General features: G+C 48.0%; 1 protein-coding gene and 1 long non-coding RNA gene across 4 annotated transcripts in view; one reads left to right on the top strand and one right to left on the bottom strand.

Moving 5' to 3' along the window:
• GYPC (glycophorin C (Gerbich blood group)) overlaps positions 1-23,066 on the bottom strand; it is a 43,789-nt gene that overhangs the window by 4,194 nt on the left and 16,529 nt on the right. The window lies entirely within an intron of this gene.
• LOC116596793 overlaps positions 1-23,066 on the top strand; it is a 41,359-nt gene that overhangs the window by 13,044 nt on the left and 5,249 nt on the right. The window contains exon 2 of one of the 3 annotated variants that reach the window (XR_004288317.1): positions 21,426-21,516. The exons of 1 other annotated variant lie outside the window; for it this stretch is intronic. This is a non-coding gene — a long non-coding RNA (uncharacterized LOC116596793). Of the gene's footprint in view, positions 1-4,974; positions 5,104-21,425; positions 21,517-23,066 lie in introns of all 3 variants that reach the window. One more of the 3 variants, XR_004288318.1, reaches the window with a different exon arrangement.

The raw sequence follows: 23,066 nt of genomic DNA, 5'->3' as shown, positions 1-23,066 counted from the left end.
TGTTGAGAACTGCGGGTGGCGAGAAAGCTCCCAGAGGGAAGTCCTTACGATTGGCCCTTGAAGGATGATTGAGAGTTTCTGCACAGACAGGAGTGTAAGCATTCCGAGCAGAGATTGCAGCACCCAGAACAGCACTCATCTCTCCCGAGCCCTCACTTTCTCCCTGAATGTCCGCTCACCATCCATGGTGCTGAGGCTCTGGAAGCCTGTGCTTTGATCTCTCACCTCTGGAGATGGTGGGGTGAGGACCGTCATTGGCTCTGCTCCCTTGTCCTGCTTCCTTTTAGCTAGTAGCAATGATAAGGGACATTTGAAAAGGCTAGCTGGAGTGAGCTCCATTCTGTCCAGGAAAGTGACAGGTTAGTGTGCAAGCAGATTGCAACCCTGGAATGAAAGCCCACCTCTAGCTGGGGTTGAAGGGTGAGTATGTGATTGGAGTTAGCATCATTCTGAGCCCAGGAACTGGGGTAAGGGGCTAATGGGCAGCCTTAGTGGGTGCATTTATGGCAGAGCAAGGTGTTACTTACGTCTAGGCATGGGACTGAGATCAGAAGTAAGCCATTGTGTAGCCCTCAGATTGGACAGGCATGGGAGCCTTCCACCCTTCTGTAGAGATCCAGGGTACGCTGTGATTTTCCTTCTTGGCTCCCCTCAAGGTTGTAACGCTCCCCACCAGAGAGAATACTCTACAAGCCCCAGAAGCACAGTGACCCGTGTGCACAAGCCCCAGAGACACACTGGCTACAGCTCTATGCTCCACATCAAGCTATGCTCCTGGGACCCAAGAACAGTTGTTGAATGGTATTTGTAAGCCTGGTCCCTTCGGGGGAACAGAGAGTCAAACTGCACTTTGCATTGTCCACCTTATTGTGAGGACAGCTTTTGGTTCAAGTCTTGGCGTGAGTTTCGCAGCAGTGTATTCAGCAAAGTACTTGATATTGACTGGCTTTAGCTTCTTTGTATGTAAAACAAGATTAGCAATACCCACCCTGTGGTAGGGATTAGAAATGACATGCCCACACATGATAAATATTATATATGTTTACTGAGTTGTAGTCACTTTTTTTTTTTTTTTTAAAGAAAGGCAGACTGCCACATGTGGCACCTCATTTGGACGTGTCTGGAGTCTTGGAAGCTTGACCACCCTACATTCCCCTAAAATTAGTCCAGGAGAGCTTGACTGAAGGTTCTAGCAGGGGAACTCAGCTACTCATATACCTTCAACTGAAGAATCGCCCTCCTCTATCAGGGAAGGTCGTCCTCTTCTACCAAGGGTGTGGCTTTGGGAGGGAAGCACAGGGAGCCTTGAGGAAGGAAGGGGACACCGCCTCGATAGCCAGATCCACTGAATCAACCGTGGTGATCAGCAGGGTGACAGATGTTGCAGTGAGATTGCCCTCACATCCTGTCACCACTAGTTTGATCTCATTCTTATTATTACTCTGCTTTGCACATAATTCAGGGCCAGTGAACTAAGCAACCTGCTAACAGATGCTGTGAGTCCAGGCAGAGGATGGATGCTGGTCATGGATTCCCAGTGCAGTCTTGGCTGACAGTCAATCACCATCTGGGTGCTGAGTGTCTCTGTGCTCCCAGCAATACCATAGGGACGGAGGAGGTTCCAGGAAACAGAATGAGTCTCGAACCTCAGGGGGCTTATGGTCTCCCTGGGAGATTTGACTGTGACATACAACTTATTTAAGTTAGTGTTGTCAAACAGTAAATCCCAACCCACTGGTGGTCCCAACTAGAGGGAGTAGGGTGGGAAGAGAGAGAGAAGTAGAGGAAGAGAGAGAGAGAGAAAGAAGGAATGGGTGGGTTGGGTGGGGAGAGAGAGAGAGAGAGAGAGAGAGAGATGTTCAGAGACCATCAGGCCCTATCAGAGGCAGCCAGGGGAAATACTGTTTGGTGGGGCTTTGATTTCATTTGTGCGCATACAGCAAAAGCATCCACCATACTGTTTGGAGGCCTTGGCTTAAACAACGGCACTATAAGAGAGAATAAAACAAATCCCTAGTCCTGCAGTGCTGGTTCAAGTAAGCCCAACTACAAACAGGCAGATAGCCAAGAAAGCACTGCTTCACCCTGACAAAAGCTGGTATGGTTACGGCAGTAAGGTGGCCATGTTGTGTGACAGCTCTGAGCTTCTGAACCCCTGATATGGCCAGCCACCATCCTCACAAGGCTAGGGCCTGGGTCATGTGCCAAGTGCAGGGATAACAGATGCTTCCTGTGAGCTGAGCTGGTAAATCTTCAGAGGGAGAGGAAAGGGAAGGGCTGTTAGAGCCCCAAACTCCTGTTCAGGGAAACTGCCCTCCCACGGGGGAAGGGGTAGGATGGTGAGTGGGAGGAATGCTCCCTGATTATGGAGATGAGACTGCATAGCCTGGGGTTCAGCCTTGTGAGCCTCTGGAGGAGGAGAAACACTCTGCAGGTTCTCTGTGCATAGAAACTCTGGGCAAAGTTTCTGTGGAAGCTCCTGCATTTAATCCTGCAGCAAGCCTGCAAAAGGGGAGTTTCCTCCCTCTTTTAACTCACAGATAATCAACGCATGCCTAAAGAAGTCAAATAACATGTTAAAAATCTCACTGCCAACAAAAAGCAGAACCTGTGTTCAAAGCCAGGATTCCGTAGTCCCAGAATGTGTGCCCTTCAAAGCACTGGCACTGGCTTTTCTCCTGTGAAATCTACAACCTGGCTGTGGCCACACACGTGCTGATTCTACATGTGGTCCACAGGGTGGCCAGCTGCCTCTCCTCTGGTCGAGGGCAGCAGGGAACACAGATGCTGCCCCTTGTTAAAGGTGACATTCCCAGTTCCAGCTGGCAGTTGGGCATAGCCAACAGGGTGCAGGACATTAGCAGCAGCTGGACCCTGGAGGTTCTCAGATGTTGACAGAGAGCAGTGGTCAGGTGCTGGCTCCAGAGACACAGGTTGACCCTCTGGGACCACCAAGAATTTTTCTTCTTCCGTGTTTTCTGATGAAGCTGTGCCAGGAGTTCTCTTCTTTTGTGCAAGGTTTTGTCTTTACACCTCTTGCCCACCTCTAATGGATTTTCCTTGTGCCTCAGGAGTTATGGAGGAAGAGCCTGCTCCCAGCTTCCCATGTCCACCTGGGCCAACAAAATCACAAGAATTCTGGCCAGGGCAGAGCCCTCTGGGGAAGTCAGTTACTTAGAGTCAAGAGGGAGAATGCCTTTGAACCAGGATGCCTAAGTGTTGTGGGAAGAGGAATATTATTTCAGTTTTAAAACCATGAAGGGGAATAGAGGTTTGTCGTGTAGTCCTCAGAGAGATCCCACCATAACAACCGTGTGGATGACAGCAACACAAAGGGGTCCACACCATTGCCTGATGATTTGCCAAGCTCCAGGCTGCTTACCCAGAGCATTCCATTTCAAAGAAACTACAGATTTGGTTAGAAAAGTCACTCTCCAGTGGCCATGACTTTGCGTGAGTCTGATTTGGGTTCAGGAGGAGGACAGCTATTGGGGGAGGGAGAGGAAACTACATGGCCACAGAAATTTCTCCTTGGCTCCCACTGGAGTTTCTTCTTCCTGTGCTAGATTCTTGCCTCCAAGTTCTTATGCCGGTCAAGCAGAAAGCAGCTGACAACTGAAGTTTATTAACTGACTTTTCTTTTTGGGTAGGAAAAAGGTCAACCACGTTTCCTTTTCTTTGATGGTTTGTTGTTATCAGACTCTGAAAGGATATAGCATTTAAGCTACAACTGGGGAAGAATTGGTCTCAGGATAGTAGTGCTACAAAATAATAAATGGATAGCTTATTATTCACTGTCTATCCATCTCTCTTGCAAGCCATCAATGTTGGCTGAGCAGGTAGCATTTACCTAGCCTGGGATGTGGAGAAGATGGGATGTGCCCCCAGGGAGCTTATGACTTGGTTGAGGAGATTTAATATATTTATGTGAAAAGAGACTGCCAACACTGTCTGTGTGGTAAAGTGTCAAAATGAGCAATAAAGATATGCCTAGGGGTGTGGCAGAGGGGACTCAACTATCAGACTCAGCCCCAGGATTCCCAGGCTCTCTTAAAATGCGGGTGGTCATGATTCCGTTTGTTTATTTCTGTGTCCTCGGCCACATTTCTCTAGCACCTACTGTTTTGCAGCAATATGCTCTCTACTTAAGCCAGGAACCTTACCTGGAAGGAGCTTACTGTGTAATAGAGACAAAGGCATGCACATAAGTTTAGAAAGATTAGCTCTCTGATGTTTTCAGGAATGGGTTCCTGGAGGAAGAGGGGGCTCCCAAGAGGGACCTACTGAGACGGTGTACTGGGCAATACCAGCAGGGGGAGCTGGGCGCAGTGGTGAGAGGGTGCGGGGTGCAAGTCCATAGCAGAGTGGTCATGACTTCTAGGTGGGGCAGGAGGACCTCTGTGTGGGCCCAACTGCTGTGGTGTCTGGTCATTGTATGTCAGATACAAAGCCCCATGACAGAGAACTACACCTAGGCCGGAGGGCAGAACTTCTCTGGCAACTTAGCTCACTTCTTGGAGCTTCCTTCTACTTCCTTTAGAGAGTAAAACCTCTTCCTGATAGGCTAGAGGGGGCTGATAGCTAAGGCGTGGGTTCTCAGTCTGAGTGTGCGTCAGTATTTCCTGGGGGATTTGTGACACCACAGATCACTGCACCCACCTCGGATTCTGACTCAGCACACCAAGAGCGGGCCGAGAATTTGCACTGTTAATTATGTTCCCAGGTGCTGCTGATGCTGCTGGTCCAAGGAGCCTGTCTTTGAGAACCACTGAGCTTGTGACAGTGAGAGTGGCTTACAGATCGCGTGCTCAGTTCCAATGCTTTCACACACCTCCTCTTTGCAAGGAGGTGATATAAGGCTTCAGTAAATGGAAGTTGTGGGGGGACGGTCCTCTCTTAGCAATGAAAATAAGAAGTCATACTCTCAGCTGCCTGGCATCTGAGCGACTCTGAGCTTAGTGTCCTTTCTTTCAGGAGCCAGCTGATGTAGTTTCAGACCTGGCATAGTGGTTACTGTGAGAATTTGTCACCTGTGCTGGCTTCCTTGCCTGCCCCCATGACTGGAGTTGGGTGAGAGGACAGAGGGCCCCATGCCAGCATCTGGTAGGTGCACTTGGCCTCTGATCAATGCCAGATCAGAAGACTAGTCTCCTGTGCCTTGTTCTTTGGAAACTTTGAAAGTCTCAACTGCCCGTTGGATGTCCATCTGTATACTGAGTGCCTGCAGTGAGACCTACGGAATACAAACAACCTCTGTCGATATTTTTCACTATCCCTGGGCTCTGATGATGCATCAAGGAAGTGATTCTCCAAAGAAAGGTGTTTGGGGCACCAAAGTGGCAAAGGGAATAGATGCTTGCAGAAATTTTGAGAAGCCAAGAGGGGACTGTGTATCCCAATCAGCATTTGCCTGACTTCCTAGCTCTGAGCTTGGGCAGAAGTGACTGGAGCACAGAAGGCCCTGGATACACTGACTCCAGCCCCAGCTCCGTCCAGACTCGGGGAGAGTGAGGGCACAGAAAGCCTCCACCAGCCAGGCTCGTGGCTGGGTGCCTGCTTCCCTGCATACGTGTGCACCTTGGCTGTGTCAGCCAGGCTTGGGAGTGAACAGGTGAAGGAGTGAGGTCCAGAGGCAAGGGATAGTCCCTCAGCACGACTGAGCTCCTGCCTAGACCACACCTGGACCGTCCTGGGGAGTGCTGTGGCCTTTCTAACCTCACCTTCCTCACACGTGAAATGTGATGGCACAGCTATGTAGGCTCCTTGTCCGCTAGTGTGTGGTGAGCACCTGGGGCAGTGGCCAGCACAGGCTGGCTGTTGGATTATCACCATTGTCACCAGGATCACCACTGTCAACAATGTCAAAAGAGCCCCCAAGAGAGATTTTCAAAAATGGTCACCTTTAATTCTCTTGTATACTGTTCGGCAAATGTGTCACCCTGAGAATCAAAAATTCCATTTCTAGTATGATCCTAGTGAAATAATCTGAAAAGGGAGCAAAAATTCATGCTTAGGAAAGTATACTGCAATTTGGTATAAAACAGAAAATAAAAGAGAGAGAATAATCTAAATGTTCTACATTAGGGAATTGGTTATGTAAATTCAGATATGCTTATATCATAGAATATTATGCAGTTATTGAAGTGATGCATGGAAATCCTCAGTGACAGGAGGAAAATGCTTACAGTATGATTTAAGGGGAGAAAAAGGACCCTGTAAATATAAATTACATTAAATATTTAAAAAAAAACTATGAAAAAGGAATCAAAGGAAATAGCATGTAGGGGTAGTGGCTTTTGGGTGATCGGTGGGGTTTAGGGATGGTATTATTTTCTCCTAATATACAGTTTTCTACATTTTCCAAATAATCTATGATAAACATGATACTTTTAAGGTCAGGAATTGGAAGTGGATCTATAGAACCAGCTATCATCACAGAATCTTCAAAGGCTCGGACTATAACGTCCACAGAGTTCCCTCCAACTTTCCCCATCTGCCTGCCCCACCCTAAACCCCATGGGATATCTGCGTCCTTTCGCAGTGTTCCCCACAAAAGCCACTGTGGGCCATCACTGGACAGTGGGACTATGACTGTGCTTTCTCAATGATCTAAGTCTTGTGTCCACATATCCTTTGCTTGACCTGGTAGACATTTTCCCTTCCAATAAAGAGGTGCATGCTGGGGAAAGCTGCAAGTGTATTCAATGCCCCCAGCTCATCTTGCCTTTTCCATGGGCTGTAGATGTGGATGGAGGAGTTCCAGGTGTGGCTTGAGTCCGAAAGTCCTCACAGACATCCTTGTTTTTGCAGGTGGAAACAAAGGTACTGGCCCTCTCCAGAAATGAGTCAGAGCCTGGATATGGGAAATTCTGCAGCTTCTAGACTACAGGTTTTGCTTTTGTCTAAAGGAGTGCTATCCAGAGCAAGGGGCAGTCCCGCAGCACAACTGAGCTCCTGCCTAGACCACACCTGGACTGTCCTGGGGAGTACTCTGGCTTCCTCACATGTGAAATGTGATGGCACAGGTACATTGCTTCTGCTTGGTTTCCTCAGAGAAGCTGCATAACTTCTCTTGAGTCATTGTGCGTGTTCTACTCAGCTGAGCTCTCAAGGATTCCTGGATTTGAGCATCTTCCTAAAGACACTGATGGGGTCCCTCTCACTTCCTAGACTGGTTGAGAGCCCTCTGGGCAGGATTCTTTGAAGGGAGGCCTCAGTTATCCTTCTAATCTCAGTCTCAGGGGAAGTAACCTTATAATGGAATGCACAGACTCAGTTTTGCCTCTTGGCTTCATCTCCCTCCATCTCTTCCTTTTTTCCTTATCGCTGTGGCCATCTTCAGTCACTTCATGCTCATCCATATTTCTTGTGTTTTTTTTTCCCCCCAAGTACAGTGAATCTTCTATCAGTGATTTTACCCCTTCACTTTTGGAGTCTGTATCTATCCTTCTATTTATAAAGAAGTAGTGGGGTTTAGCACCTGCAGGTGATGACTTCTAGTATGCCTTGCAGAAAGGCACCCTTAGTTGTGTGGGTGTCAGAGAGCTCAATTGGAGAAGATTCTTGTAGTCCCTGAAAGCCAACCATTGTAACCTCAGGAGAGCTGGTATTATACCTCAAGGTCACAGAATGCCTCATCTTTCAAAATGTCTGTGGGAAGGGTGTTGGAGGAGTTCATGTCATCTACTATAGACATTGTAGTGAGTATGTACGTATCAGTTGCTTGGTTCCCAGCAGCTTTAGGATGGAAATGACCCTAAATGCTCATCCTGGTCAGCTTTGGATTAGAAATGAACTTGAATGCTCCTCCTGGTCAGCTTTTGGGTAGAAATAACCTTGAATGCTCATCCTGGCCACCACTGTCTGGTTCTTCATTGTTCTAAAGTCTTTTTGACCACAACACCTATACTGCATCCACAGCTTCCTGGGGTTATCAACCCAGCCCTGGGTTCTACCTCTTTCCACCTGAGCTAAGTGGTCAGCTAGCCCCAAGACAAGCTTTCCACTTGGGCTTGTCTTGTTACCTGATCTGTTTAGGAGAGCTCCGTGAGCTGGCATTGGGTTGCCATCACTACTTCATGTTGTTTTGTGGGGGAAACAAGATACACATGGGCAATGGCTATGCTTTGTCAGCAAGTTTATACATTCTCCCATCCAGTTAAGCCCATGGATAGTCAACGCAACTACTCAGTCACAATGTAAATTTCTTTCTGGTCTCCTACAGGTAATGCCTGCTGCGGGCAGGCCCTGAGTTGAACAGGTGTGGGAGGAGGGCACTGTGGTGTAGGAGAGGCAGGCAGGGGAAGGATCAGGCTGTACAATGGGGACACAGCTTCTGTCCCCCCTCTAAACTGTCAGAACATGCTCTGTGTAGCTGCTCTTGGCGGGGGACTGCATCGTGGGTCGATTCTTTAACTTTCCAGTCCCTCCCGGGGGAGTCCAGTCCACAACAAAAGCTTTGGTCTCATACCCATTTTAAAAGTCCTAAGTGAAATAAGCTAGTCCTAGAAACACAGATACTGTATGATTCCACTTACATGAGGAAACTAAAATAGTCAAATTCATAGAATCCAAGCATGGAATGGTGGTTGCTAGGTCCTGGGGGTAAATGGGGACTTGCTAATCAATGAACATAGTTTCAGAAAAGGAAGGTGGAAAGCTCTAGAGCTGTGTCATATGATACTGTGTCCACAATCAACTGCTTGGTACCCTGGAACATTGGTTAAGTGGGTAGGTCTCATAGTAAGTGTTCATACCATAATAAGATAAAATGTTTTTTAAAAAGCTCTCACTATGCTCAGCTTGCCCAGCAGGGGAAAGGGGGCCTGACCTTCTCTCATTAATTCCTCTCTCCTCACCAGTTCTGAGTTCGGCCCCTCCAGAGCTGCAGTGGGAAGGAGATACGAGGCCAGGAGGAACCACCTTTCTACCCCCTAATGGGCGACATGGGTTGTTTGGTGTTGGTGGGGAGCTCTGGACTGGGAAGGCTCTTTCTGAGGGTAGAGTGATGGCCTCTGGGACGAACTGAGGAAGGTGTTTCCACCCCTGACCCTGGTGGGCCTTGAGCTGATGGACCCTTCAGCAGGCCCCTGTCCAGACTGGATGGAGCTCCTGTGAGTGGGCTGCTTTGAGGATGTTCACACCCAACTCCTCTGGGCCTCGTCCTGCAGAGCAGGGGAGATTTAGGATGTGCTGCCGCTGCCCCTACTGCACAGATGGATGCAGAGCCAGCTTCTCTGTGGCATCAGCTCTGCATGCTCTGGGGACTCTCTCAGGTTCTCTTCACTTGGCCAGAGGTAGAGAGATGCTGAAGGCCACTTAGAGAGATAAGGACAATGCAGTGTTGTATTCTCCCACAACTGCCCTCAGGGATGCTCTGGGTGGCTATCTAGCTTCTCTGAGACCACAATTTACGGGTGACCATGCTTGTCCCAGTGTGGACTCCACTTAGGATATGCCTAGTGTCTGTTTAGAATGTAAGTGTTCTACTGTTCCCTTTCCTCGATTTTGACTCTTTATGGAAATTCCTGTATTATTTTTATTAAATATTTTATTTATTTATTTGAGAGGGGGAGAGAGGGAGAGAGAGCACACACATGAGCAGGGAGAGGGAGAAGCAGATTCCCTGCTGAGCAGGAAGCCCAATATGGGGCTTGATCCCAGGACCCTGGGATCATGATCTGAGATGAGGGCAGACGCTTAATCGACTGAACAACCCAAGGCACCCAAAATTCCTGTATTATATTACACACAAGTGCACAGACACAAACACAGCCCTTCAGGATGTGCAGTCCTATAGGGCCCCTCTTCGAGCTGATGCAGCTGCTTCTCTAAGGCATGGTCCCTACCATTGATGGTGGGTTGTGAGCTTCCCAGTTATATCTGTTCTAGCCCAAGGTCAAGCACATGGATGATAAGCAAGATCCATAATGGGGAAAATAATTCTGTAAGTAGCTCTCAGTGAGGCATGAGGCTCAGAATGACAGTGCATCCAGGAAGTGAGCCAGTGATAAGTCTTCCCAATCCTGATTTCAGGCACAGGGACCTAGGGAGGACCTCATCTTTTCAGCTTAGGAAAGAACAGAGGCTGGTGTTATAAAGCCTTTCTCTGCAGTCACCCTGGGCATCTGGCTGCCTCTGAAGCTTTTCTGAAGACAAGGTCGGTCACCTTCTCAGACTTCCCCAAACCTTCGTGGGTCTGCATGGCCTTTGTGTGCTCTCTCTTTCACACCCTGAGGCCTAGGTTTCCCGTCTTGCCTCCACATCCTCTACTTCCCCAGGAATCCTGATTGCCCAAGGCTCTCTTTTCCTGCTTGAAACTCTCCTTTCCTGATGTGGATAATGATGCCATTGCCACCACTTGGGGCTCATTTTATAATTGCATGTGTTGTTCCTATTTCTCAGAAGAATCATTGAATCGGATGTTATAATGCCTATTACTTCACAGTTAAGGAAACTGAGGCTCAGAGATGTTGGGTAACTTGCCCAAGTTTAAATAATGGATAAGTTCTGGGATTGGAATCCAGGTCTAATTCCAAAGCTCATTCCAGAATCATTCATCCAACGAAAGTCTCTGAATGGCTACTGTGTTCCTGTTCTAGAGCCTGAGGATTTCACAGTGCACAGCACAAAACCTGTCCTCAGCGTCTTCCATTCTAGAGGAGGGAGCAACCAATAGCTCATGAAAGATGTGGATCCATGCTACAGGGCCTGGTGGTGATAGATGTTATGAGACATAAAAAGGGAGAAGAGAGAGAGAGTGATTAGGGAGGCCTTTCAGAGGAAATGCTTTTGGGTTGTGCTAGAGACCGAATGTTTTCATCCTCCCAAAATTCATATGTTGAAAGCCCTCACTGGGATGGCATTAGGAGGTCGGGCCTTTGGGAGGTGGAGCCATCATAAATGGGGTTAGTGCCTTAATAAAAAGACTCTGAGAGCTCCCTTACCCCTCCTGCCATGTGACGACCCAGAGAGAAGATGGTCACCTATGAACTGGGAAGCAGACAGGCTCTCACCAGATACAGGATCTGTCAGTGCCTTGATCTTGGGTTCCCAGTCTCCAAAACCCTGAGTAAATGTCTGCTGTTGAAGTCCTCCAGGCCACAGCACAGTGCTCTGTGGTAGCAGCCCGATCCCATTAATACAGTGTGAAGCGGGGAGAGAATGAGCCTTGCTCATTCTGAGTCTGAAAGAGGAGTGTTCCAGCTGGACATTGGCCAGTGTGAAGGCTGGGGGCAGGCTAGCTTGGTGAGCTCTGGGGTGAGCCAGAGACTGTGGGCCTAGAAGGTGTGGCACGCTACTGTAGAAAGAAGTATGGCTTCCATCTGTGAGGGGTGGGAGGCCAGGGAGGGTCTCCCGCAGGACTGTTTACGAAGTTTCTATCTGAGCAGTGTCACCATGGCTGCCGTGCTGAGGAGAGATGTTGGGGTGAGGATGGGACCGCTACAGTTGTGGTACAGAGAAGTGCTTAGGCCTGCACAGCGGTGGTGCTGGTGAGAAAGAATGGAGGTATTTTGGACACGTCTGGAATTGGAGTCAATAGGTTGCTGCTGGATTAGATATAAGATGAACAAATTAAAGAAGGAAGGAAGGAAGGAAAGAAAGAGAAACTAAAAGAAAGAAAGAAAGAAAGAAAGAAAGAAAGAAAGAAAGAAAGAAAGAAAGAAAGAAAACAAACCAGAGAGGAGGAAGAGTCAAGGGTTTGGCCCCAGCAAGAGGGCTGGGCTGCATTCACTATGGGCAGGGGGGGATCACTGGGGTTGGGGGGGTTGTTGCTATGCCCAGAGAGACTTCAGGTTGCAGCATAGGCACAAGGTAGGCCACTGTGCACAGGGCCTGGGGTCCAGGGGAGAGGTAAGGGCTGGAGCTCCCGCTGGGGCTTCCAGGGCCTCGATGGCATTAACAGCCAAGGGCAGGGAGAAGAGGAAAAGAGCTGAGCCAGGGGATTTCCACAGGGCATCCTGGGAGGGAGCAGGAGAGGACTAGGAGGAAAGCAGGGAGCACCGTATCAGGAACATCTCAGCTTTCCCTCTGATGCTGTCCAGGGCTGTCTGGGCTCCCTACCACTGCACCTTTGTGTGTGTACTAGACCCATCTCTTACTGGACTCTGCTGAGATCCTCCCTTCTCCCCTGCATCACTGAATCAGTCCCTCCACCCGATCACTTCTGGCAGCATGACCATCCCAAATTTAAGAGAAGGAAAACCTTCCTTGATACCCTGTCTCCCTCTTGCTCCTGGCCCCTTTCTCTGTGCCCTTCGGGGCAAAGCTCCACTAAAACATTCCTATACATGCTTTTGGTATTTGAAGTGTTTTTTCTTTTTTGTTTCCCAGTGAGATAAACTGAAACAGAACCTTCTACAGAATGTGGGAAGCTGGAGAGAGTGGAGGCAGGGAGAGGGGATGGATTGCTGGGCAGCACGCTGGGGCTCTGGTTGAAGCGCTGAGGTGGGGCTGGTCAGTGTGAGTGTGTGTGAGTGGGAAAGTGTGTAAGCATGTGTTTGTGTGTGAGTTAGTAGGGTGTGCTTGCAGCCATGGGCATGTTTGGATGCAGGCATGCAGCACGAAGGAGAAGGATCATCTAGACTGAGCCAACAGGAGAGAATGAGAAAAGACGAGAAGAGCATTCGGCCCTAACCAGCTGGGTGACAGCAGTGGACAAACAGCTCAGAGATCTGGTCCTCCTGGAGTTCATGTTCTAGGTAAGAAATGCAGATGATGCAAAGGAGAAATTAATAAGCTCTATAGTGTGCTAGATGGTGCTAAGAGAAACAATGAAGCAGAAAAAAGGGTGGGGCTCGGGGGGAGGGGCTGCAAGTTTAAACAGTGCAGCTGGGAGGGCATCAGGAAACAGGTGGCATGTGGCTGAGGTCTGACCCAGGCTATGAAGGGAGGATGAGGGTATCTGGAGAACAGTGCTGTACACAGAGGGAGCAGCTTTGCATATTTCAGGAACACCCAGATGGCCAGTGTGGCCGTGGTGAAATGAGCTGTAGAAGACAGGGTTGGAGCGTGAACTGGGGCCATGTAGGGCCTTGAGATCCCGGGATGGCCACTAGGTCTCACCCCGAGGTATATGGGAGCCATGGGAGGATTCTGAGAAAAGGAATGACATGAACTGAGACGTTGACAGGATTACCCTGTGCAAGGGAAGGGGACCATGGTGGGCTGTGGTAAAACCCAGGGTGGAGAGAATGGTGGCTTGGACCCTAGTGGAAGAGGTGAGAAGTAGTGGGCTTGAACATACTTCCTAGCAATTACTGGCAGGAGTTGAGGACATACAACAAAGGCCACAGCAATGGGCCGCAGAATCTGAGCTGTGGAAGGGAGGTGAGAAAGGAAGGGAGGTGGCCAGGCTGCAGGGCCCGGGGAGCTTCTGGGCTGAGGAATTGCCTGAGTGGAGATATGGAATGGACATGGGCAGGAGCTAGGAGTGCCAGGGGCTTTGGAGGGCAGGGTGACTGAAATGGAGACTGGGGTCATTCTTAGTATCCCCTGTCAGTGAGTGACTGTAGGAGCTAGTGGCTGATGCCAGCTGCAGTTGAGGTAAGTCACCTTTGAGGGTGAACGGCATTAAGAATGACCGTGGCATGTGTGTGAGAGAGGCAGCAGAGGCAACGGCTTCAGAGAACAGGATGTGTGCTTTTTAGAAGCAAGGAAGTAAGAGTACCTTGGAAGTAACCTCTGTTTCCACACTGCCCAGTGGCACAAGAACATGGGAGAGAAACACAGTGTCCTCCAGAAGCCAGGCTGATCTTCCCCCAAGGGAGAAGAAGCTGAGGGAAGGGGGCTTGGTGATGCAGTCTGGAGGCTTAGGAAGAGAGATGCCAGGCAGCGCTGAGGGCCTGGTCAGGGGGAAAGCCCTGAGCCACAGAGAAGAGGGCTAGGAAACTTCGTGTCCTTGGCGTCTGTGTGTGGGAGGTCAGGGGCCCTCGTAGAGCTGTGTGTCTGTGTGTGTGTCTCTCTTCCATGCAGCTGCTCTTCTCTCCCCAGTCACTCAGTCCCCAGAGGGACCCTGTGATGATTCAGAGCTAAGTCTATGGCCTCTAGGCTAGAAGGGGCCTGAGAAGCTGAGTCATCTGTCCCTTCCCTCTGACTGATGTTGGGGCATGTTAGTGTGTCTGGGCAAATGCCTGTTGGTTCTTCTGCTGAAGATCCAGTCCAAGTTCTACTGTCTGACATTTCAGAACTTCTGGATGCCTACAGCCCTTATTTCAGGTAGAAATCCTCTCGATTTGTCCTTAATCTTTGTTTTTCATGTTCCAGCCGCCAGGCTGGAAGGAAGCTCCTGGGATGCCTGAGTGCTGCGCCGAGTCTCAGGGCCTTTCCAAACTCCAGTTCTGCAAACAGGTTTAGATCATGTCACCTTCTCTGGGAAGCCTTTTGTGACTTCTGCAAAGGGCTGTGTGCTCCTTCCTCTATCCCTGCAGAAGGTAGCAAACTTCCTCATAAATATTTTAGGCTATACATAGACCACATATATTCTTCTTTGTTTGTTCTATTCATTGGTTTGTTTGTCTGCTTTTTTACAATATTTTAAAAATGTAAAAACCATGACTCTATCAAAACAGGCCAGAGGTTGGGTTTAGCCTGAAGGCTGCAGTTTGCTGAACAACTTGTTCAAATCACCATTAACCTGCTTTGCAGTTGTCTGTCTCCACACTGAGGGCAAGGACTGTATTTTATATACCTCAATGTCTGACACAATGCTACGTGAACGAGTAAGTGATGTTGCGTAAAATATCCTCTGACATGTCCCAGCTGACTCTTTTATCATTTTTCTGCACACCTGCTTTTCTCATGTTAAATAAATAACCTCCTTAAGAGTCTCCAAGTCAGTCATTAAACAATCCCTCCACAGATGCACACTAAGCTTTCAATGATATTAATGGATGTCATTTATTAAGCTCCTGGTATGTAGCAGGCCAGTGTGGAGTCCTGGGAACACAGAAGTGAAGCCAACAGACTGTGTGTGTGTGTGTGTGTGTGTGTGCTCACACAAGTGACTCAGGTACAGGTCACTCAGTCTCTGCACAGCCCAGGGTCACACTGACGTGCTCTCTACTGTCCCTGCTCTCTAGCTGGATCATGTGCACTAATCCTTACCACTTCTCTGGAGGAGTTAATTCACTTAAAAAAATCATATAATTGCATTTTCAGCATAATTAGGTACCTAATTACATGACTAAATGTCCTCGATCAGGCTGCATGTGTAAATAATGATGATTTAGTTAGCCATGCTTTGTTATTGGCTTTCCAGAAGGCTCATCAGTTGGCGAACAGGATGGAGAAAATGTTTTTCTCTTTCCTTCACCAGGTTTGCAGGCAGGAGCAGCAGAGCTCTTTCCTATTAGGAGAGGAGCTGGGTGGCGAGGAGAATGGGAGGTAGAGGGGACTCCTGCTGCTTGGGGATCTTGGTTCAAAGCCTCAGGGAAATCCTGTCAGAGGAGGGCATGAGTGCCCACATTCTAAAGACAGACAAGACCACTTGCCCCCAAGAACTGCCATGGGAGGCCCAAGTGGCCCTGAGACAGTAGAACCTCCAGATTCCAGACCAGAAGGGTAGAGCTGTGGTGAGGATTCTAGGAGGAAGGAAAGCCACAGGAGTAAGAGGCATGCATGGCTCCTCTTCCATTCCCTGGAATAGTTCTCCTCCTCTTAAGTCAGTGAGGGCATCTACACCAAAGGATGCAGCTTTCTCCCGATCCTGGGCTGAGGTGTGCTGAGGCTCACTGTTCCTATATATGCAGTGGATCATGAGAGAACTTACCTCAGAGGAAAGTTGTGAGAATGACATGAGATGATGCATATAGATGGCACAGTATGATTTAATATGTAACACCTGTTAGCTAGTATTGTGAATGATACTGTGGTGCTTCGTTTTTTTAAGCTGGACTAGTGTTTGAAAGGGAGGGTACATTTTGACCTAGATATTGGGCGTATATTGCTTGGGGGCAGTGGCAAAGAGAAGGGCAAACGTACATCAACACAGTGCTCTATAGAAGTTATCTTAAAGTGATTGAAGGGGGCGTTGTGATGCACAGCACAGGGAGTGTGGATTGTGGCACCAGAAAGATACGGCTATAGGTACCTGAGTCCCACCTGCATATGACTGTCTCTAATGCTCAGCTAAGGTGCCTCCTTAGTGCAGTAGGCAGCACGTCAGTCTCATAATCTAATGCTCAGCTAACTCAACAATACAGAAGGATGTACCTTCATGGCACCAAGAGAGGCACTTCCCAATACAAGCAAGCTCTTCTTATCATTCCCATTTATTTGAGTATAGCTCCTGCACATGTGTGTTCACACATATGGCCCCTGGATGCAGGGCCCCTGTGGGGGAAGCAGAGCGATACAGTGCTTATGACTTGAGGAGTAGGGAGTCCTTGTTTATCTCCTGGGATAGCTGGGCTTCCAGATGCTTCCCACTATGCTGTTAGCCCTCCTTTGTCCTCTGGGTATTAGAGCAGAAAGGGGGCTTCAGGAAGTCACCAGTTCACCTCATTTTGTACCCCGCACTACAGCCAGGAAGCTGGCTGCCCCCAGTCAAGCCCCTGTGCTGTGTTTGTACTCGGGGAGGAAAAGCTATTTCTCTTCACCACACGTGACCCACCACCCCTCCACTCCATCCTCCCACTGTATTTCTGGCTGATGAAGACACTCTATAATACGTCTCAATCCATCACCCTGGCACTCTCCTGTTCTATCTTCCCAATCCCCCGTTCAGGTCTTGTGATTTATATTTCCCCAACATTAATCTTTTAAAAGCAAAGAAACTATAAACACATACATAATTCTTCCTCCTGTCAGTTGAAATTCCATGACACAAATCAACTGCCATCTAAATTAAATGTTTCTTTCACAGAAAGTGATAAATGCCCTGGAGACCAATCAAGAAAGCCAACAAACTTAGACTTCGTTTCACTTGGGAATTTTGCAGGTAGTATGGCTAAAGTCCAATAACTGGTTATCTCTCATAACCAACAGGAGTGGTGAATTGGATGTTTTAATACAGCTGTATGGACAGGAGACATTGTGCATCTTTCCTCATTAGGGATCTTAGCTTATCAATTGCAGGGTTGAAATCTAACACATAATCTTAGAGCAAAAGGGTAAATACAGACAAAATATACTATTCTATCAGACCAAGTGACAGAATGAAAACAGAGTTACCAAAAGAGACATCAGCCTGTTACAGAGTTGGATCTGTTTAACTAGTTAGGATTTGGGCTCCCAGATATGTCAGATGGTCTAAGAGCAGATTTCAAATAATTTTGTCTTTTTTAGCAGAGATGGTTTCATATTTTTAAAAATGCAGTTTTTAATTCTAGACCTTTCACATACGTATTTTTGGGGGAAATATAGAAGTTATGTTTTTAGGAGAAGGAAGGAGAGATGAATGGCTAAATCTGGTACATATCTTGGGTTTATTTTCCTCTTTTCCTTTTCCGTGTCTTATTACTTCTTCCACAATCACTACTGGATTCAATATCATTAATAAACTTCATTATTCATCTCATTATAGGAAGAAAAGAGTCCTTTTTTTTTTTTTTTTCCCTTTTTGAGATAGAGAGCAGAGCACGAGTAGGGGTGGAGGGGTAGAGGGAGAGGGAAAGAGAGACAATGATGGAGCCAGATGCTGGGCTCGATCTCAGGACCCTGAGATCATGACCTGAGCTGATATCAAGAGTTAAATGTTTAACTGCTTGAGCCACTCTGGGGCCCCAGGAAGTAGATAATCTTAAAGGTCAGGTTAAAGAAACTATACCTTCTATTGTAGGCCATGAGCAGGTGAAAGATTATGAAAAAGGAGATTCTCTAGATATTCTGAAGTAGTACGGGGAGGGAGAGGAGAGCCTTTTCTCTTCCAAGTTTAGAAGAACACTTAGAAGCCACCAAGAAAGGATCAGCATGACACAACGAGAGGCTAGCAAGGCTGAGAGTAGTGGACATGAGCAGAGAGGTGTGAGGTGTGTGTGGTGGGGGGGAGGTCCAGCAAGTTACACTTGACAAGGCTAGGCATCTTGAGGGTTAAAGAATTTGAGGTTCTGACAGGAGCGTGATTAGAAGTTAAGTGAAGAAGACGGTGTGATAGAAGAGGTAGGAGGATTATGAACAGTGATTTATTATTTTGTACTAAAATATATACAGTTAATGAATAGGTTCCATAATTATATAATATAATTATGTAAAACAAATGCTTACAAAATACATAAATCTCTTAAAGTATTAAATATCAGGATGTGTTTCAGATCTTCTAATTTATATAAAAAATAGGTTTTTGACCATTGTGGGAAGCATCCATGTGTGGCTGGGATGAATGAGTAAGAAGGGGATCTTGAAAATGTTTGAAATAAGGATAGTTTTTAAGACTAGGAGTGCTCCATTTACCCAGAGGGCTTTGCACCCAGGCACCTGGCCTGGGAGTTGAGGCACTGAGTATGTGGGTTCTTCCCTCAAAGCAAGAACTTCTTGTTTATGGTTCTCAACTCTGGCTGCACATCAGAATCACATGGAACTCTTTAAAAAACACCCATGCCCAGGTCCCATCCTCCTAGGGTTGCCAGATAAAATGCAGAACACCAGTTAAATTTGAATGTTAGACAAACAACAACAAATTTCTTGGTGAAAGTATGTCCTACATATTGCAAGAGAGCTCCAGAGACTATGTGGTTCTTTGTCAGCTTATGATAGACTGGCAGGGGAATGCACCCGGGGGAGAGCTCAGAGCTCAGAGCCACAGACACAAGCCAGCCTGAATTTTCACATTATTATTTCATGTGTTCATTTCATGCAGGGTAGTTCATTTCATGCAGGGTAGTAGCAGAGCCCACTGTATGTGGGCCCACTGTATGTCACATGGATTCTAATTCCACTTCATACCTCCTGGCTTTGGGCTTATGCTGTTCCCTCTGCCTGAAGTTCAGTCCACCTGGGGCCTACCTTGTGAATGAATGTCTACACATCAAGGAGGATGTCTCTCCTGACCTCCCAGTGGAAGTGACCTCCTGTTACTATGCACAGACTCATCAAGTATGTGAAAACTACCCTGGGGGTGGGGAGGGCCACGGCATCTTTGTCTCAGTATCCTGGCATTTTGCAAGGTGGCTTACACATAGTAAGTCAGGTCATCAAAAGCTTACTGAGTGAGAGAGAGGTCTTCTCAGCAGACCGGATTGAAATGTAGCAGGAAAAAAGTCATATAAAAGAGAGCTTCTGAAAGCAGGAGTTGTATAGTGATTGCTAAAACAATTGCTGAGCACCTACTAGGTGCAGGTGTAAAACCATCTTTTGCATTTATTTCTCCACATTGCACAGAAATTTTATATATACTAATCCTTCGGCTAATGATTAGAGAATGATTACAGTGATGGTTTGGTTGGTTCCAGGGAAGAGATTGGAGGAGGCCTCCTTTGTGTCCCCCCAACCCTGGCTACCCTACTGCCCTTTCCCTTGATCTCTAGCTCTTCAGACTTTGTCAGCCTTGGTGTCTGAGAGCTGCTCATATCTTGATATTCTAGTGATAATCTCCTTGAGCTCAGTCTCCAGGTGAGGGCACACCACCAGCACAGTCCCAGTTTGGGTATCTGTCAAGAGCTGCAACTTGCCCACGAGTCTGCTTTGATGGAGCCATCCTGGCAGGTCGTCTGAGGCCTCAGGCCTCCCAGAGAACTCAGAGTTGGCTCAATCCATAGATGTAGTCCTGATATCTCCATGGGAGGCACCAGGTCCATTGTCATGTCCATCTCCCCCAAAAGTCTCTACCATCCCCTTCTCCATCAACCCTCCTTGCCAAACATTTACCCCAGTTGCTCCTCATTGGGTCCTGCTGCCTGTGGCCACCAGGAGTCTATCTGGTGCTTAAGAATGGAGAGAAGCTTCCTGGGTCTCACTGTTCCTGTTTCTGAGGGGTTGGGCCCTGGGGATGGGTCTGAGAAAGCAGGTGGTGAACGGCTGGGCCCAGACCCACTTTATCAGCCCCAGGCCCACCAGGCAGGCACCAGATCTCCCTGCAACTCCCTGATAAGAGGCTCAGCTCAGCACCTCGAGTCTCTTATCAGAGGCAGGCCTGGGTGAAGGTTCCATTTCCTTCAGTGTGAATAAAGGGGAAGGAAAAAGGCTGGGGAAGAAATAGAATGTCCTCGCACTCAGACATAGTCAAGCTGGCTACCTGCCTGTGAGTCTGGGCCCTACTGGTACAAATGGAGAGGGTCTCAGGACAAGGAATCCCAGGCTTCCCTATGTAAGAGTGAGTGGGGAACCTTATATCCACTGGGTCTGAAGCTTACAAAGACCTGAGCACAGTGAGGGTGCGTGCTGCCTTGCAGCTCTCCTGACTTGGGTGTCTATGTTTATGTGCATGTGTATTGGGGGGAGCAGGGAGTATTTAAGCTTGAAGCATTTTCCCCCTTAGAACTGTGGCACAAAAAACACATGGTATCATAGACAGGGGTGCACTGCCTGCCTACCCATGAACCTGGCGAGTTGCAGAGGTTGTGTGATCAAGTTATACCTGAATCCTAGTGCGGACTCCACCATGTGCTATGGGTGTGCCCTTGAGACAGACTGTACATCTACCCCAGGAACACTCAGGATACTGAGCTGTGTGAGAACCCTAAGTTCCTCATCTAGGCAGGTGTGTAATAGTGCCGTCCTTCCCGGTGGGCACATGAACAGCCTGCCCTGGCATGCAGGCACAGAGAGAGTTCGATAAATGCTAATGTCCTGTCCACCCCTCCCTCCTCTGCAGTACCAGGCTGGGTGAGGACAGAGTGAGATAGGAAGTGTGAATGGCTTTGCTATGTGCCAGTGATTCCAAGCACAAACAGTTGCTCAGGGGGCGTGATTTCCAACAGGGCCCTCAGGTGGAGATGAGAAGCCAGTCACTCCCGTAGAAGCTGGATTCTCGTGCTGGGATCATATTCTCTGAGGGGAGAAGGTACACAGGATGAATTTGTGTGTATGTGTTTAAGTGGCTTTGGTCACTTAACTGAATTGCTGTTTGGACTGCTTATCAGACTAAACAGAAAAGTGTGCAAATATAAAGCAGGTGCAAATAACCTCTTAACATCTTTCCCATGCTTATGACCCTGACTATTAGTGTGGCTGGCCTGCGGGGAGAATTGCATGAATTTCTATCTTGCATATGGGTGGTGGGGTGGTGGGGAGAGAGCCTGAGGTGGTGGAATCCTGGGCTCTAACCTAAGCTGTCTGAGCCTGAGCTGGTCTCTTCAGTTCTCTGATTTCCAGGAGAAGGAGCCTGCATTTCTGGTCTGTGCTTTCATTCTGCCAGCGAAAACGAGGTGAGGCTGAATATGGCATGAGGACCTCCTTCCCCAGCAAGGTGGCAGCTTGAACATCAGGAACAGCAGGGTGGACCTCCTTTGTCCACACTCTTTCATGGTTCTCTCTTCACCCCCTTCTAGGCCAGACCCTCCACTGCAGGGGAGAAGGTTGCTGCTCTGTGCTCTCTGCCGGGTCGGTACCCACAGCGCTTCCATGTACCCAGAGCTGCAGGTGAGGGGCTGATTCACATCCCTTTTGCTCCCAGCTTCCCTGTGAACTGCAGGTACTTGGGGCTCTGGGCCCTGCACTCACACTTAGTCCTTGCAGAAAACCTTCAGACCCAGAAGATGCAACTAGCAATATCAGAAAGGCTTCTGGAAGCTGGCCTCTGTGTGTACACACACCTGTGCACTCAACTAAAGCATCTCTCAGGATGGCTGAGGACAAATGGGGGGTCTTGGTATTACAGTACCCCACGTCTCCCATTTCCCTGCATTTCAGGCACTCCTCCGGAATTCCCTAGCTTCTTCTCCCCTCCCAGTCATTCTCACCGGATGCCATGGCTCCAGGTCTTCGCTCTTAGTCTTTTGCTGGAGCATTAGCTGAATGCTCAAGGGTTCCTCTCTTAGGGGCAGAAGTATTCTACCAGGAGGTTTGGAAGTCCCCAAACTTGGGAGGATTGTGGAATTCCACAACAGTTGCTGGGAGATAGTCCCATTGTCTTTCTGCTACCTCCCCTGTTGGTCTTTGTCTCTTTCTTACTATTTTCCACCATTCTCTTCTAGTCACACTGCCTCTTCAGTGTTCCTTGATCAGACAAGGTCTCCTCCTACCTCAGGGCCTTTGTACCTGCTATGCTCTCTGCTTATTTTGTACTCTCTCAGATATTCCTTTTTGACTCCCTGCTTCCTTTCAAACATTATCTCTCCCAATGCAGACTTCTTTGGCCATGCTCTCTAAAATGATATCTCCCTCATCTCCCTCACATCTCTGGGTTCAGACCTAGTTTGCTGCAACATGGCTAAACCTTCCAAGAATGTCGGAATTGTGGGTAAACATAGGACCCTTTATGGAGCTTCCCTCAGGAAAAAGAAGACTGAAATGAGCTGGTATGCCATGTACACTTGCTCTTTCTGTGGCAAGGTGTCACCTTGATGAAAAGGCAAGCTGTGGGATCTGGCATTGTGGCTCTTGCATGGGATCCATGGCTGGTGGTGCCTGGACCTACAATCCCATTTCTGCTGTCACAGTAAAGTCTGCCATCAGAAGACTGAAGAAGTGGGGTGCCTGGGTAGCTCAGTTGGTTAAATCTTCAGTTTGGGTTGTGATCCCGGGGTCCTGGGATCAAACCCCACATCAATTTCCCTGCTCAGCGGGGAGCCTGCTTCTCTCTCTCTCTCTCTCGCCTGCTTGTGCTCTCCCCTTCTCACTCTTTCTCAAATAAATAAATAATATCTTAAAAACAAAACAAAACAAAACAAAAAAAGAAGATGAAGGAGTTGAAAGACCAGTAGAAGTTCCACCATTTGAAACACTGCTGGCCTATAATAAAGGAGTTAGTTTATGTAACAAAACGAAACAAAATTAAATAAAATGGTACCTCCCTCATCCCTGGCCTTCCTTATCTCCTTTCTTGACTTGATTGTCTTCTCTAGCACTTGGCACTATCTGATGTATTGAGCATTATCCCCATACGTCTAGTATCTATCTGTCCAAACCCCACAGAATATAAGTTCCTTTTTGTGATCACTGTTAGTTTGTTCATTGTCATATCCCCAAAA

The sequence above is a fragment of the Mustela erminea genome, chromosome 8 (assembly GCF_009829155.1).
Source record: "Mustela erminea isolate mMusErm1 chromosome 8, mMusErm1.Pri, whole genome shotgun sequence".
NCBI classification, from domain to species: Eukaryota; Metazoa; Chordata; class Mammalia; order Carnivora; family Mustelidae; genus Mustela; species Mustela erminea.
The sequence above is the reverse complement of the archived record's forward strand: the minus strand, read 5'-3'. Positions and strand labels throughout refer to the sequence as shown.